Below are 17,387 nucleotides of genomic sequence, written 5' to 3' on the forward strand. Positions count from 1 at the left end.
AAAATGTCTTTGATCAGATGAAGATTGTTTGATCTAATTATGAGAATATTAAAACGTGTCACTCAGGCTTGATTAATACGTTTAACTTTGGTTATGCTATCATTAACTCTACCAAGTGCCACTTGAGTAGTGTGTTTTAATTTATTGGAATTGACTAAAATCAAATTATGACGATCATTTATTACTCCTCGTATCTTATGTCGTTTCCAAAAAGATTTCTCATGCACTGCATATTCTTTCCTAGTGACATGTCTTATTCACCAATTACTTTTCAATGAAATGCTTGGAAGTTCAAGTCTAAAATTCAAAGATTCAACTTCCAATGCAAATTAAAGGTTTAGAGTTTCATTTTCTTTATTTTTTTATTTAAGTTTATTTGTTTAATATTCCTTTTATTTCTCTTTTACTACTATATTAATTTTAATTTTTTATTTTAATTCTTAATTCAATTTAAAAGTTATTTAAGTTGAATTATTAATTAAAATTAAAATCATTCATTTCTCTCAAGTTTTTTTCTCTTTCTCTATTTTTTTGTTATTCTTATTTTTATTATTGTCACTAACAATCCTTTTTTTTGGTAGTATTATTATTTTGTTATTTGCTTATGTCCAATTAAATAGGAATAGAAAATGAGAGGCAAATTGGGGACCACATTGAGAATATCACACGATTTTCATACAAGAAGGATCAAAACCAAATTTTCATTCCAATCCATTCATCCAAAACAATCTCCACCATCCATTTGAACTTATCAAGGGCTACCAATGCTTCAGACTAACTCACACGGATCATCAACAAACTTGCCTTCAAGCTCACAAATTTTTGATCCACTGGCTGTGGATCTTAACCGGAGATGTCCGTCGGAATTGAGAGTGGATGGCGGTGACGTGTGTAATAGCGCGTGTGGCGCGTTTGGAAGCCCGGAGTATTGTTGCAGTGGATGGAGTTTGATGATGCTACGAGCACTTTTACTTGTACTGCTGCTGATTATACTATCACATTTTGTCCTTCTTCTCCGAGGTAAAACAAAACTTTTCAAAGAAGATAGATATGATTTTGATTTATTTTTCACGTTTTTCTTTTTCTGAAACTGTTCTCTCTTTTCATCTGTGACTGTGGAACCTTTTCACGATGGTGACATGAAGTTTTGGACCGATTTTAGCCACCGTCAGTATGGTTGAACAAATTTAGTCACTGAATTTTATTAGATAATTTTAACAAAGTTATCAAATAGAAAATAAAAATTGCTTAATCCTTTATGTCATCAATGTTTTATACTGACTAAAACAAACTTTACACAAATCCTTTATTATAGTGTTTAGAGAGACCAAAATAATGCCTATCTTCCACGTAGGATTCTCTCACCCTCACAATCATCAGAGGAAAGAAACCCACATTAATTATTATTGGTGTGTTAGAGGTGTGTATTGAAATGTTTGACCCTACATTTTCTCTCTAGGGTAATAATAATTAATATTCTTGATATCATGCATGGGGATGCTGCTATATGTTACACCCTCCGGTCACATTTATAAGCAAAAAAAATGGTTTTCACGATTATTAAGAAATTCAATTAAGTGTAGTTAACTTTTTAGATTTTGGAGAAAACATTGATTAAATTTACTATAATATCCTCTTTATTAAATTTAATGAAGTATTGGAAAATGAAATATAGGGGTATCTTAGGAATTACAGCATTAAATGATTTAGTAATAATTGATTTTTGCTTATAATAGTGACCAAGAATTAGACCATTTTTTTTTGCTTATAATAGTGACCGGAGGGTGTATAAAACTGTTAAAATGCTTCTTTACTCTATATGCAAGAGTACATTGTTACTCCTTAATTTTAGTTGAATTAAAGTGATTGAGGTAGATATGAAATGTAATGAATGAATTTAATTCAATGGGCACACAGTAGTACCGAAGGACAATTAGTGTTTTGCGGATGTGTCGATCAATTAGTTATGCGGATGTTCCCCAAACTGCAACCTCTCATCAATTAGTTATGCGGATGTTCCCCAAACTGCAACCTCTCATCAATTAGTTATGCGGATGTGTCGATCTCTTGACCACTCTACAGATTTTTATGATATGCATTCATATTGAGGACTGATGAGTGTTGATTTAAGGTTTAAGAGAGAATGGAGAGTTGAGGAGTGTTAATTTGAACTTCTAAATATTACCAACGTTGTGTTCTAATAGATAAAAAAAAAATACACTATCTATAAAATATTAAAAAAACCCAGACCGTAGATTAGTTATATGCACAGTATTATTAATATTTTAAAATGATACATATATTCCCTTTTTTTACATCTTGTGAGTTGTGACACTTGATTAATTGCAACAACGTGATTAATTTAATACAATAGAGAGATTATTTAATTAGTGAAGGCTCATTTTGTTACCTTATAAAAACTAAAAAAATCCAAATTAATTCTCGATAAATAACAGACCTATTTAATCTCTTATAAAATTTAATCGAATCATATTACTATTTTTGTTAATATTTTTTTAAATCAATTTTTTTCTCCTTTTAAATTGTGATTGTACTGTCACGTTGAATTTTATAATGGCCTTTAAGTCATATCCTATGTCTTTACCATAATTTTCATGCTTTGAAGTAATATTAAATATTTCTGAACTTATAATAAAACATATGAACCTAAGTCCATTCAAGTTAAATGGTAGTTACTTTTCAATTATACCGATCAATTTCTGTTGTCATTATTTGGAATTCACTTTCGTGGTCACTTTGAATAGATGCAATGCTCGACTTTTCATTTGAGGGATGATCCATTTTGATCCAGCACAAAAAATATATAACTCAAATTAATCCATGACAAAAAAAAAATCGGATTTAATCTCTTACAAAATTTTAACGGGCCATATTACTCCTTTTGTACATAATTTTTTTTAAATTCAATTTTTTTTGGAGGGACTAATATCACCCGGTTAAATTTTGTTAGGGATTATATCAGTTTTTTTTGGGATAAATTTGTGTTTTGTAATTTTTGTGAGAGACCAAAATGAGTCTTTACTATATTTTAATTTAAGAATGAAGATCCATTTTAGTCCCTTACAAAAACTGCAGAGGTCAGATTAGTCCCCTAAGAAAAACAGTTCATATTAAATCCTTTACAAAATTTAACCAATGCATGTTAGTCCCTCTACTAATATTTTTTGGCTTAAATAGTCTTTTGGTCTCTGTAAGTTGACGTGTTTTTTATTTTCGTCCTTGTATTTTGTTTTTCTTGAAAATGATCTCTGAATGCTAAGATCTTTTTGGTTTTAGTCCCTAAAATTAAAATCCGCAGGAAAATTCAAAAGAAAATCCGCAAGAAACCTGCAGATTTTCCTGCGGATTTTAACTTTAGGGACTAAAACCAAAAGGATTTTAATATTCAGGGATCATTTCCAAGAAAAATAAGATACAGGGACGAAAGCCAAAAATAAGCCAACTTACAGGGACCAAAAAACTATTTAAGCCATATTTTTTTCCGGTTTTTTCTTACTTTTGAACAATGACTAGACTGCTAGTGAAAACCCGTTTTAGTCTCATAAAAAAAAGAGTCCAAATTAGTCTCTGAGAAAAAAATCTATATTTAATTCTTTACAAAATTTAGATGAGTCATGTTTTAATATTTTTTTCAAACGATTTTTTTTCCTATTTTTAAATTTTGAAAGCACAAGTTGCTTTCATATGTAAGTACGAAATGCGTCTAAGAGGGGGGGGGGGGGGTGTTTTGAATTAGGACTTTGAAAATTTATCCGGTTTTAGTGTTGATGGAATTATTGTTCTGGTTTATGGTGAGATTATGAAAGCAATAAAGTGCAGAAAAATAAAAAACACAAGGATATATCCTGGTTCCCTTCACAATTCGAGAGTACTTTAATCCCCTTACGCAGTAACAGATTTCACTAATTGTTAGATATTTGTACAAGCCTAATCCCAAGACTTATCCTACAATCTTCTAACACCCAAACCACCAAGAACAATCCTCTCACTTTCAACTTCTTACTTCCAACAATCCTAGATAGTAAGATCTAACCAAATAATCTTAATTCCAACAATCCTGAAAAATAAGATATGAATACAACAAGATTTTTAAGAGTATGAAATTTGTAGAATAATTATCACTTTGAGTGATGTATCAATATAATTGATCTTCCCTTTCCAATGACAATAATTCACAATTATTAAAGTAATAGATTGCTCAAGATTTTTTTTCTGATTTGGATAATGTGAAAGTATGCACAAGAAATCTTGAGTAAATGTTGAAGAATGTAAGAAATGGATTCTAAAATTCAAAGAATTGAATTGGAAGATGTAGTTTTTGAACTATGAAAAGCCATGTACTTATATGAACATAATACCTCTAAGAACCATTTTAATACATGCAGAAATATCATGAACAATTATCAAGTTGAAATGAAATGGTTCCATGAAGTGATGCATGAAGAGGTGTAAGGTATGCTACTTGTTTTTCAAAAATTTACAGAGGGAAATCGATTTCCCTTAGCATGAAATCGATTTCATGTTGTAACGTTAACAAAAAATTCAAAAACAAATAGAGGGAAATCAATTTCCTCCTTAGGTAAATCGATATCATTAGTGCAAAATGTGAATTTTTGCTTCTTGAAATGTTTTGGTTCAGTGGTAAATCGATTTCATGCTTGGGGAAATCGATTTACCCAGTGTAAAACTTGAATAAAAGATTTTGCAAAGGTTTGCTAAGATCATGGATAGTTTATGCAATAGTTGGCTGATTTCTTGAGCATCTAAGACTTTAGAGAATGTAAGTATAGTCATTATACCTTCTTGAAATGCAAGCTTGAATCCAAATCCTTGATCCTTGATACTTTAACTTTAAAACTCGTCTTTGCCTTCTTGTCATTAAGAGATTTGTCTTCATCAAAATCAAAGTTCTTCATTGAGTCTTGACTTCACATTCTCCCCATTTTTGATGATGACAATTAATCCTCTTGATATTTTGAAATTTCCTGAAAGAATTTCTCCCCCTAATATATATAACCCCCCTTTATTAATCAAGATTCATGATAGTCTTCAAAGTAAAAGTCTTGAATAATTTGTTGCTAGATTTTGTCCATGATAAGACTTGGGCACTTGAATTTATACATTGTTCTTGAAGCTTTTTCCATACTTTTTGACATGATTATTTGACTTGTTCTTTTTCTTCATCAAAACAGATTGGATGAAGAGTCTTGACTTCACTTTCTCCCCTTTTTTGATGATGACAAACAATCAAAAGTTGGAATGCATGAATCTCTTATGTGAATGCTCCCCATGTCTTTGATAAATCCCCCTTGATCAAAGCTCTCCCTTGATTCATATAGAATTTGCATCTTTCTTTTGGGCTGCAATAGTTAGAGACAAGCATACACATACACATGTATATATCTTCTCCCCCTTTGTCATTAACAAAAAAGATGGGAAAAGACTTTTAAAAATATAGAGAAATTTATAAAAATAAAAGAAATTTATACCTATGAGTTTTACCTCATGAGTGACTTCATCAAACATTCATCTTTGGTGAATATGATTTTGAAGTCTTTGTCACAAAGTTGACTTTTGCTTAGAAGATTTTACTTTAGTCCTTCAACATAAGGTACTTCTTCAATGAATGTGAAAGTTAGTGCTTCAACTTTTCCAATGCCAAGAATTATTCCTTTAAGGTATGGAAATTTCTTAACAGACCTCCTAACCTTCTTGGCCACCCCTGGCGAAATTCCCAGAATGCCCCCATATTTCGGAAATGCATCTCCGAAATCACTTTTTTTCTGAAAAAAGGGTGATTTCGGAAGTGCACTTCCGAAAACACGAAAAAAATGTGTTTTCGGAGATGTATTTTCGAAAACACCCCCTTTTTTGAGTTTTCGGAGATGCATTTCCGAAAACACCGAGGGAGGTGTTTTCGGAGATGCATATCCGAAATATTCCAAGACCAAATTAGTCTTGGAATATTTCGGATATACACTTCCGAAATAATTCAATAATTATTAAAAAATTAAAATCAAGGTGAATCAATATAATTAGTAGGTATAAAATGAAAGTGAATCAATAAAATGAAGGTAAATCAATAAAATTAAGGTGAATCAAAATTTCCTAAACAATTTTAAAGTTAAAAATTATTTTATTAACTTATATAAATCAAGATTCTTACTTAATAATAATTAGCATAATAATTTTATTGTGAAAAAAAATATAATTGTATTTTAAATAATTGTGAAATTTGTTTCAAATAATGAATACACGTTTTTTTAATTAAAAAATCACATTTTTTTCTTAATAAATAATAAAAATAATGTATTATAATTAATAATAATAATCACGTAATTTATATTAATTTTTCTTAAAAATACGTGATTTTTAATATTTATTTGTAGGAAATGTTATTTTTTATTAAATAATGGTTTATCTCAATTTTAAACAAATGACAATTTTGATAATTAAGAAAAATTATATTCAGCAAACTTATTTTAATTTTTAATTTTCAAATTATAAATTTTTTAATATTAATAAATAATAAACGTTATATTGAAATAAAAAAAATTCAGACCTTCAATCAAATTTTGTTATTTTTATTTAAATAAACTTATATTATATATACTTTATATACACTATAAAAATTATTATATTTTTAAATAGTGCGTTAAAATATAAAAACTATATAAATAGTAAATATAAAAACAAACAAGGATTAATGATTAATCCAAAAATATTATATAAAGTGAACAATGAAATTGATAATATTTTGTAATCAGTTTTAAACATTTTAAAAAATATTATATATATTTTTTATTTTTACATATTTGTGTGCTTATTATTCATTATTTATGCACATTTTGAGCATTATTTTTTATTCTATTTAAAATTGAAACAATTTTATTATTTACTTTAATTAATTGAATATGATTTTTTTAAAGAAAATAAAAACGTGAGTTTTGTTTTAAAATAAGAATATCTTATTTTTTTATAAAGATTAACAATTATTATAGATATATAAATAAAAAATTATAACTTATTTTGTAAGTGAAATTATTTTAATTATTTTAATTAAAATTATTTTAAATTTTAAAATTTGAATTAGGATAGAAATATATAATAACTATTATTCATAATTCATAAATTATATCAAAATATATAATTATTATTATTTATTACTCATAAATTATATCAAATTTATGTAATGTGAATTAATTAATATCCTAAAATTAATTTTTGGGATTTTTTAAGATTTTTTTTGTTGTTTCGGAGATGCATCTCCGAATTAGTCAAAATCCCAATTTTTGGGATTTTTTCGGAAATGCACTTCCGAAGTCTGGAAAAATTTTGAAAAAAAAAATATTTCGGAAATGCATTTCCGAAGCGGGGTAAAATGGGTTTTTCGCTGGGGGTGACTCCCATAAGGAGGTGGGTAAAGAAAAAATCTAAGGTATTCCCCATATGTGAAATCACCCTTGGACTTTAGAACTAGATTTGAAAGTTAGTCTATGTCTCCCATCAAATTCTTAGAACCACCACTTATCAAAATACAATAGATTTTAAGTGATCCTAAAGCAAACCTATATAATAAATTAAGTTTGATTTGGTACCCAATGTGCTTTGGGTCCATCATATATAGTTACTTTCCTTTTTAACTCACACATAATATTCACTTGTCACACTAAAGTTTCTAACATCGCAAGCATTAGACGTATGACTATCAATACCACAATAGAAGTAAGTAGGTACAAAATTGTTTCTATATCTAGGAGTATAAGATTTCTTTTTAGCAAAATTTTTCCTTTTACGATAATAATGAACCTTTTGTGCTGTATTCACATTTTTCTTATTTGATTGGTCACTTTTCTTAACAAAGATAATTTTACTAGTAATTAGTTTAAACTTTGAATAATTTAAAAACGGAAGAAAAAAATGAAGTAATTTTCTGATTAAATCTCAAGATAACCTTCATTTACAATAACTCATCCACTGCATTAAAAAACAAGCCCTTAAACGGTAACAACTTGAACCAAGTTAGGTTCACCGACTCACTTGACGATTTGACCTTTATCGACCCTGAATTCCACTTCGCATACAGAGTTGATAATAAGGTTTGGGAAGAGATTCAAATCGCGTAAACACCTATTCAAGAAGCTATCGTTTCAAAACTCCAGAAATAAGTGCTGCAAATTGTTTAGATATTATTTTTTATTTTAGTTATTATTTGTTAATTTATGAATTCATAATTAGTAAGATGACAATGAAGAGGGGGAAAATCAAAAACAGGAGCCACCATGGGAAATAGGTATGGAAGAAGGCAACATTGAGAAATAGTTTTTACGGTTTGGCTATTTTTCCTGTCCATTCCAGCTGTTACTTAAAACAATTTATAACTTTTTGTGTGTGTGAAAAAGTTTAGCTACAGGAAATAGAAAATGAATGAAGAGCAATAGAAGAAAAAGACAAGAAAAAGATCTTTTGTTGCCTCTTTTCTAATTGATGAGAAGTTGTTAGCAGCAATTGGTTCTTGACAGAAAAGTAAATAGATTTCGCTTCATTTGAAAAAAAAGCATGTTAATATTTATATTTTTTGTCATCAAACCTTGTCTTACGGTTAGGGTTGTTCATAATATAGTTTATTAAGAGAATTAAATTGTAATGAACCGAACCATAGCAAATGATTACAAGAACTAAATTGAACCGTTTGAATTTGTTTAGAATTGAATTGAACCAAACAATTGATTCGATATATCGGTTCTTAATTCTGAACCGTAGCAAACTATTTAGTAATTATTTTTTATGAGAACCACTTTTGAACAAAACTATTACATCTTTTTTGAATTTTTTTAATAAAAAATCATTTCAAACTTTTTAAAATTATTTTTATAAGTATTATTTTTATCACTAATATATGTAATGTAAAATATTTAAATTTAAATTATTAAAAATTAAATACAATTAGAATAATTTTTCAAATCCAACCAATTGATAATATTTAAATTAAGCATTAGGCGTTTGTTCAAAGCACATGATTTGTTCAAAGCACATGATTTGTTGATAAATGGTCAATAATAATCACTTTACTCTTTTGCTAGTTTTTAAGTTGTATTGTATGTACTTATGCAACGTGGTTATTGGATTTTGATTTTATTTTCATATAGTAGTTATGGACCGTAGTTGGATAAAATCTAATAGATTAATTGCGAAGTATATCATTAGAGTGGTTGAATTTCTTCAATTCAATGAAAGAAAACTTTCTAAAAATAATGTAATTTTTCATCGCCACTATGTTTTTTATGGGAATACAAAAGAAAATGGAAAGGAAGAAATATTGAATTTTCTATGTTTTAATGAAATTTGTCATGATTATGTGATATGGGCGTGTCGTGGTGAAGTGAAAAACACCCCAATTGCTCACACAAAGAAAAATTTGATGTAAATATGGATGATCAACTAGAAGATATGATTCGTGATGTTGGAGAAGATTCTTTTAAGAGAGTCCATGTGTATGAGACTTTATGTAATGACAAGGAAAATATGTTATATCAGGAGTGCAAAAATTTTACACAACTATTAGCTATTTTAAGATTGTTTAATCTGACATAAAAAAATGGGAGGACGGTTAAAAATTTAATTGAATTGCTTGAATTTTTGAAAGACATACTTCCATAAGATAACACGTTGTAGAACCTTAATTATGAGGCCATGAGTATATTGTGTCCAATGGGTATGGACTATATTAAAAACATTCATGTTGTAATCATTGCATATTATACATGAAAGAGTGTCAAAAACAGAATTAGTGTTCGAAGTGTGTGAAGTCACGCTACAAATTGAAGGACATTGATGCAGATGATGTTAGTTTAAGCACGAACCTCCCCCCCCGCGCCAAGGTATTTCGGTACCTACTGTAACACCCTTCTAAACCCCGCGGAAAATTAACGCCAAATCAGAGTAAAACATGAAAAGGGTATTACAACTCCAATAAAATAAATAAATATTCATGTCATGCCATAAAAGGAACGATAAACCAAAAATTATTCAGGTAGCATGTTAACACAGCGGAATATTCTTAACAACTGAATAATCAAACATCTGGAGTCGGAGACTCATGATTCAACCATAAACTTTAAACAAAACAAGAGTTTATCAGCCAATTCTAAAATAACGTTCCTAGTGTTACACGACCAGAGCATGACACAGACCCAACTGACTCTAACGAACTACTTGACGAGCTAATCCTCACCAAGTACACAAGCTACTCCTCAATCTGAAAAATAACAACAGTAAGAGTGAGTTTCATTCGCATTAACAAATGTTATAGGAATATAAACAATACAACTTCATCCATACATTATTGACCCAAATCAATTATATTCAGATAGTATAACAACATTCATCAATACAATCATCCATATCAATGCACATAAATTATAACATTGGACAACTTCCATTCATGTTACAATTATACACAACAACCTAATGCAATGCAACTAAATGCATGTGGTACCAAACATGGGATAACCCATCTCACCGATCCACCACCATAAAGATTCGGCTACTTCTCTCACTAATTCCACGCGATGGGAATTAGCTACCGCTGTCCCACCACCATAAGGGATACAGCCCACATCATGATTATGAAATGCATGCATCAACCACGACATGCTCATCATTAACATCCACCAACAATTCATAATCATTTATTCACAACATACACGCATAATAATATCACAACCATTTGATATTCACCATAATATAATACACTTAACACAACAATATATATTATCACCTCAGCAATCATACTAGCTAAAACACTGCATAGCATGTTCGTACCGTTACTCAATCTACTACCAAACACCAATTCACAAAACCAACAAAATGATTTTTAAGTTATAATTCCCTAATATACATCATAAAATAGGGAATTAATTCATCTACCAGGTCCTCGAAACGGCGTACAAAATAATTAACGGTTTAAAAGTTACGGATATTTAAAATAAATATTTTTCAAAAACTTCCAGTGGTAACCGGTTACCTAAATGATGTAACTGGTTACATCACTGACAGTAACTTTTATTTTTCAATTTCGCCCAGTGGTAACCAGTTACATCATCGCGAAATGCAGTTCTTCGCCTATTTGAGACCATGTAATCGGTTACCTCCCTCATGTAACCGGTTACATTACTGATATAGCAGAAAAATCACTTTTCTGCAGCACTTCATTCATTCCAAGTGCGAACCCAATCATACCAAAACGTACAAAATCTCATCACAGCACGAAAATGAACATTTACACATACTTCTAACAGGTTCTAACATCAATATCCAACATCAAACATCATTCACAACAGCTCAATTGCATCACGCATCATAAATTGAACCTAAATTCTACAAAACCCCAAAACCCCAAACACCGACATATAATCCAATTCAGAATCCTAACATACGAACTCAATCGAATCATTCATAATACCCATAATAGAGGTTAATGAGAAGAATCCCCCCTTACCTCGATGTCAAATTCTTGGATGCTCTTACTCTTCGCACTTGCTGTTCTCCCAATTTCACGTTCAGCTTTCACTTCTCCTTTTTGGTTCTCTTTTCACAAAATCTTCCTTTTTTTCTATTTTATGAAAAATATAACCTTAGTTTAGTAAAATGCTTTGCAACTGACACACACCCCAATTGCTACTCGCGACACTGGCCCATTAGCCTCATTAATCCATTTTTCTCAAATAATTCAATTAATTCTATTATTTAATTAAAAGAATTAATTAAATTAAATAAAGAAATTTATGGGGTGTTACACCTACCATTAATTTGAAAGTTTAAGATATTGTTTGATATTGTAAATGAAGTAAAGAATATTAGATTTCATTTATGAAGCAATGAAACTGTGATGGAAATTTTTTTCCATGTAACCAATTCTTTGTAATAGGAAATAAAATAGATGTTTATCTAAGTCCATTGATTGAAGATTTAAGAGTTTTTTTGGGAGGAAGGCGTTGATATTGATGATGCATATTCAGGAAAAAATTTAAGAAGTGGGGCATTTTGTTTTGCGTAATCAATGACTTTTCTGCATACAATAATTTGTGTGGGGAAATCTTTAAGGGGCACAATGTGTCCTATTTGTGAAGCTGATACATGTTACCACCAACAAAAGAATGTAAAAGAGACTTTTTTACCTTGGGCATGGAAAACCTGTAAGACCTAATTACCCATATCATAGATTGCAGAAGGATTTTAGTGGAAAACAAGAACTTGATATTTCTACAAAGCCCTTAATTTAGGAGGGAAATTTGTTGACGAAAACAACACATTAATGTTATCTTTGAAAAGAACAAAAAAAGAGCCAGCTGAGAAAAATGTAAAAAATAAATATCTATAACCAGTTTAGTCGTTTAAAGGTTGTTCACTAAAAATATAAGGACACTCAATATAAAACATATAAATATTATCATTTAAACATCTATAACCAATAATATTTAAATTCTACGAGAGACTAAATTTATTATTTCTAAATGAACAAGCATAACAAAAAATTTCTAATATATAAATAAAAATTAAATTTCGTATAATAGACGGTGCAACATAAATATCAACCAAATTCAAATAAAAAAAAGTTTTTAATAATAATCTAAAAGTCCCTAGGACCTCTACAATGACTTTATTACCATTGCCCACATAAATAATCTTTCACAATCACTCTGAAGATGACTCCACAAGAAACCCTATGTAGAAATACTAATGTGGTAGTGTTGCACCCCAATTTTTGACCTCTGAGATCCCATCATTTTTCTAAGTATCATGATCATTATCATTATCATTTATCATCATGCATATTTTTATTTACTAACAAAAAAATATTAAAAAAAATTTGTTGCTTGTGTGTCAAAAACAGGAGAATGATCACAAGAAAGCTGAAGAAATTAGGGTTTTGAGGCCCACAAGAGGTTCAACATTCTCTCAAGATTCAAAGGTTCCTTCAATCAATATTCAAGTCCAAGGATGACTCAGTTCAAGGCAGACAACTCTCAATATCGCCAGAAGCGCCAAATTAGGGTTTTGACATAATTGCACCAATGGATTGACTTTTAATCAGGATATGATTCCAAGAAACAAATTATGATTCAAAGGCCTTCAAATTAACATTATAGCCCATTCACATCATTCAACAGAGGAGAATACCTTGATTCATTGAAACATCGCAAAACTGATGTTCATCTGAAAAAAAGTCAACTGCAGTAAAAAATCAAGATTTTTGGTCAACATCAATTATTTGAAGTAATATTCATCATTTTATCAAGTATTGATCATAATTCATCAAGAAAAGTTCAGAAATCAACAAAACTCAAAATTGCAAAATTAGAGTTTTTTACCTAAAAGTCAACTGAACTTTGACCAGCCATAACTCTCTCCTCGTTCATCAGAAAAATTCCAACCAAAGCTTATTCTCAAGGAAATTCAATTCTCTACAACTTTGATGTTGGGTCTGAGGTTAAGAAATGCTTCCGTCTAAGAGATATAAGCCAAAACATTACAGGTCATTTTTAGAGTCAACAAAAAGCAGTTTTTGTCAAAGCCCATATCATCAAGATAACTTCTCCAAATACAAAAACGCTTCCAAAGTGGCTTGTAGAGGACATCTTGGGCTTTCCAAAAAGTATAAGAACACTTTCATAGGATCAAAATTGAGGGATATATGCCTTGATGAAGTTCACCTTTTTTGGAAAAATGCATGAAACAAGTAATGACCAAAACTTGATTTTTTTTCAAAAAGGCCAATTCTTTTGTGATTCAATCTTGATTATAACATGTCTAAGGGAATTCAAAATATATCCATGATTCATGATATTTTTATTTCATTTTTTATTGAATTTTATTTATTTAAAATTCAATTAAAGTGAGATAATTCAAAGATAATTCAAGGATAATGCAAGGAAGCTTCATGTGATGCAAGCAATGACCATTCAAGATTCTTAAAGATAAAATTGCAAGATTGAAGAGAATAATAATTGAGTGATTAAACTATGGTTAAGATTTTTAACCTAGCGTAAAAGAATATTCCATTCTTTTTCCACAAAATTAATCATGACAATTTCCACTTGTTTGGCCTCCAAGATCAAACTCTTTGCCTATAAATAAAGCTTCATTTTCTTCATTCAAAGAAGAGAAAAAAAAAAGAGGAGCCAAAGGGAAAGAACAAAAACAAACACCAAAGCCATAGTTTAAGCATTTTATATTTTTCAAAAGTTTCAAGAAACTTGTAAAAAATCAAGGCTCATTCAAATAGCCACCTTCAATCAATGTCAATCACTCTATTCCACTCTTGGGACATCATAGAGTAAGTACAATGTAGTTTTTAATATGTAGTAGTGTTAGGAGTTCATGAATTAAAAACTCCATATTTATGCATATTTTCCATTTCTCAAAAAAAAAATGTTTTAATTTTAGTTTTAAGTTGATAAAATGTTTATTTAATTTTTAACATAAAAATATTTTATTTCTTTTCATAATTAATTTATTTTTCTTAATTAATTAGTAATTATGTAAATATTGCTTTTTAATTATTTTCAACCAATGAAAAAACTCCAAAAATATTTTCCTTTTAGATTAAGGTTTATATTTTTATAATCTAATATTTGACATAAAAATATTTTATTTTTATTCATAGTTAATTTATTTTGCTTAATTAATTAGTAACTATGTATATATTTGCTTTTTTTTTAATTATTTCTAACCTATCAAAAAATTCGAAAAAAAATATTTTATTTTGTTAAATTAGGTTTATATATTATATACTAATTTTATACATAATTAGATTTATTTTTCTTGTTAATTTTAATTATTTGTTCAATTAGCTTTTAATTAACTTAAAAACATAAAAAAAAAACAAAAAAATGAATTAGGTTTAATTTGTTTTAGATTTAAGATTTGGTCATTTTATTTTCTCTTAATCCAATTATACTTTCAAAATATCTCTCTTATTATTGTGTAAATTTTTCACAATTTCAGGTTTATTTTTGTATATTATTTGATATTATTTCTTATCTTTTTCTTTGTCCCGAATTGGAATAAAAGATCAAATATGACAGGGATTGTATGCAGTTGATTTAAGACTTTTGGAAATTTATCGTGTAGTCGCTATGATTCTATCAAGCTTCTGATAAATTTTCATTAACTTTAAATCCGAGATCATCATTCACTCACCATCAATCTTCACTAACATCGTGAATATACTTGACTAGCTTCAAGATGATTCACGTGCTAACATACTAACAATTGACTTTAATTTCCGCATTTTATTATATTGTTCTTTATATTTCTTGCTTTATGCTTTATTTTATTATTTATCATATTTATGTTTCTGTTATTTTCTCTTTGTCCATTTGGACATATTATTTATGTTTCTGTTACTTTCTTTTTGTCCATTTGAACGTATTATTTATGTTTATGTTATTTTCTCTTTGTCCATTTGGAAGTATTATTTATGTTTATGTTATTTTCTCTTTGTCCATTTGGACGTATTATTTATGTTTCCGCTATATTTTCTTTGTCCATTTGGACATATTATTTATGTTTCCGCTATTTTTCTTTGTCCATTTGGACATATTATTTATGTTTCCGCTATTTTCTCTTTGTCCATTTGGACATATTATTTATGCTTCCGCCATTTTTTCTTTGTCCATTTGGACGCATTGTTTATGTTTTCGTCATCTTCCTTTTGTCCACTTGGACCATATTTTTACCTTTGAGCTAAAACATTAATAATCAAGATAAAACTTTAAAAAAAAAGCACTTTGCACACTTGCACCTCTATGGTTTTCCCTCTTATTACTTTTTTTTAATCATACCATCATTTAAGAAAAGTATTAAATGCATAGGAAAGATCTTATAAATTGAGAGTAGGTAACTCCTAATTGCTTGCTCAAACATCTTTCATTTTCAAACAACGTATTTTTAAAATTTCTCATCTATTTCCAAAAACTTTCATCTCGTATTTGAAGGGCATTATTCCCGGTGAAACTCTTCAGAGACCTATGTGACCGAGTGTCCATCTTCACTTCTTCTGTTTTCAAATCAATTTCAAAACTGTTTTCAATCAAAACTTTCAATCACTATTTTCACAAAACAAATTTCAAAAGATAAAACTTTGTAGGCATCCGCCAAGGATCATTACAAGGTTTTTCAAATCAAAAGTTCAAATACTTTTCATACCTCGTTGTCAAAACAACCATTCAAAAAATGATATTTGTATACATCCGCCAAGGATTATTACAAAGTCAAAACCATTTTCCAACACACACCCACACCCACTTTTCAAGCAAACAAAATCAAACAAGGCAAAAAGTGATCTAAGCAAAATTAAGAGCCCGTGGATAACCATGGATACAAAGGGTGCTTAAAACCTTCCCTTTGTATAACCAACCCCCCGAACCCAAAATGTGCCAAAAGGTCTTTTTCTGTTCTTTTATGCCTTTCCTAATATAACTGAATAAAATAAAAGTCGGTGGCGACTCTTGCAAAAATATAAAAAAATCAAAAAAAGAGTGAAGTAGTCAGTTCGCCTCAAAAAAACCGAGTTTACAGAACTGTCGACTCTGCTGGGGAGTGAAAAATCTTTTTAAAGAGGGGTTACCTTAGAGTTTTAGATCACTTTAATATTTGCTTATACTTGGTTATTTTGTACATACTTGTTATTTCATGCTATTCTTGATATATGCGTGGTTTTGTCACTTGAGATACATTATGGACAAATCCTAACCCGAATTAAGTACACTTAAGAATTAGGTGGAGGGTATAGTCATGTATGGCATACAAGGAGTTCAGTCCTTAACAAGCTGTCATGAGAATCCTTCCGCTCAATGGAGGTTCCTTGCTGGTAGTATATGTTTAGCAAGTTCAGATGCGAAAACATTATTGCTTTCATTGAACTGTAGAAGCTGAGTTGGTCGTAGAACCCATTATCCCATCTTGGCCTTTTTAGGTTGTGATGCAGAAACTATTCAGCTGTAGACTTGGATTAGTTGCCATGTGGAGAATCACACGCAGACGAGTTTTTCTTGAGAATATTATTGGCTCACAAGTTCAGTTGTGCAAGCCGATAATATCCAAAAGAAGAATATGGACTCTGACGTATCAGTAGAACATGTTGTGCAGGTGATTAACCCCTAGTACTATCCCATGTTTGGTTCTTTGACCTCATGCTCGTGACGTTGAACTTTTGAACCTACCTTATGTGCACCATGTTTGTGTTACCATGTCTGTATATGTGGCATTCATGCATCATGCATACATACATCCATTTGCATACATACATCCAAGTTACCCATGAAACTTATCCTTGTCTGTCTCCATCCTCAGAGTTGTCT

At 29.6% G+C, this 17,387-nt stretch overlaps 1 long non-coding RNA gene across 1 annotated transcript; it reads left to right on the top strand.

Moving 5' to 3' along the window:
- Window positions 1-653: 653 nt before the first annotated feature.
- Window positions 654-5,494, top strand: LOC131617260 (uncharacterized). Its single transcript, XR_009288510.1, has 3 exons — window positions 654-1,020; window positions 4,407-4,474; window positions 5,214-5,494. It is a non-coding gene; the product is annotated as an uncharacterized LOC131617260 (long non-coding RNA).
- Window positions 5,495-17,387: the final 11,893 nt, after the last annotated feature.

The sequence above is a fragment of the Vicia villosa genome, linkage group LG7, assembly GCF_029867415.1.
Source record: "Vicia villosa cultivar HV-30 ecotype Madison, WI linkage group LG7, Vvil1.0, whole genome shotgun sequence".
Taxonomy (NCBI): Eukaryota; Viridiplantae; Streptophyta; class Magnoliopsida; order Fabales; family Fabaceae; genus Vicia; species Vicia villosa.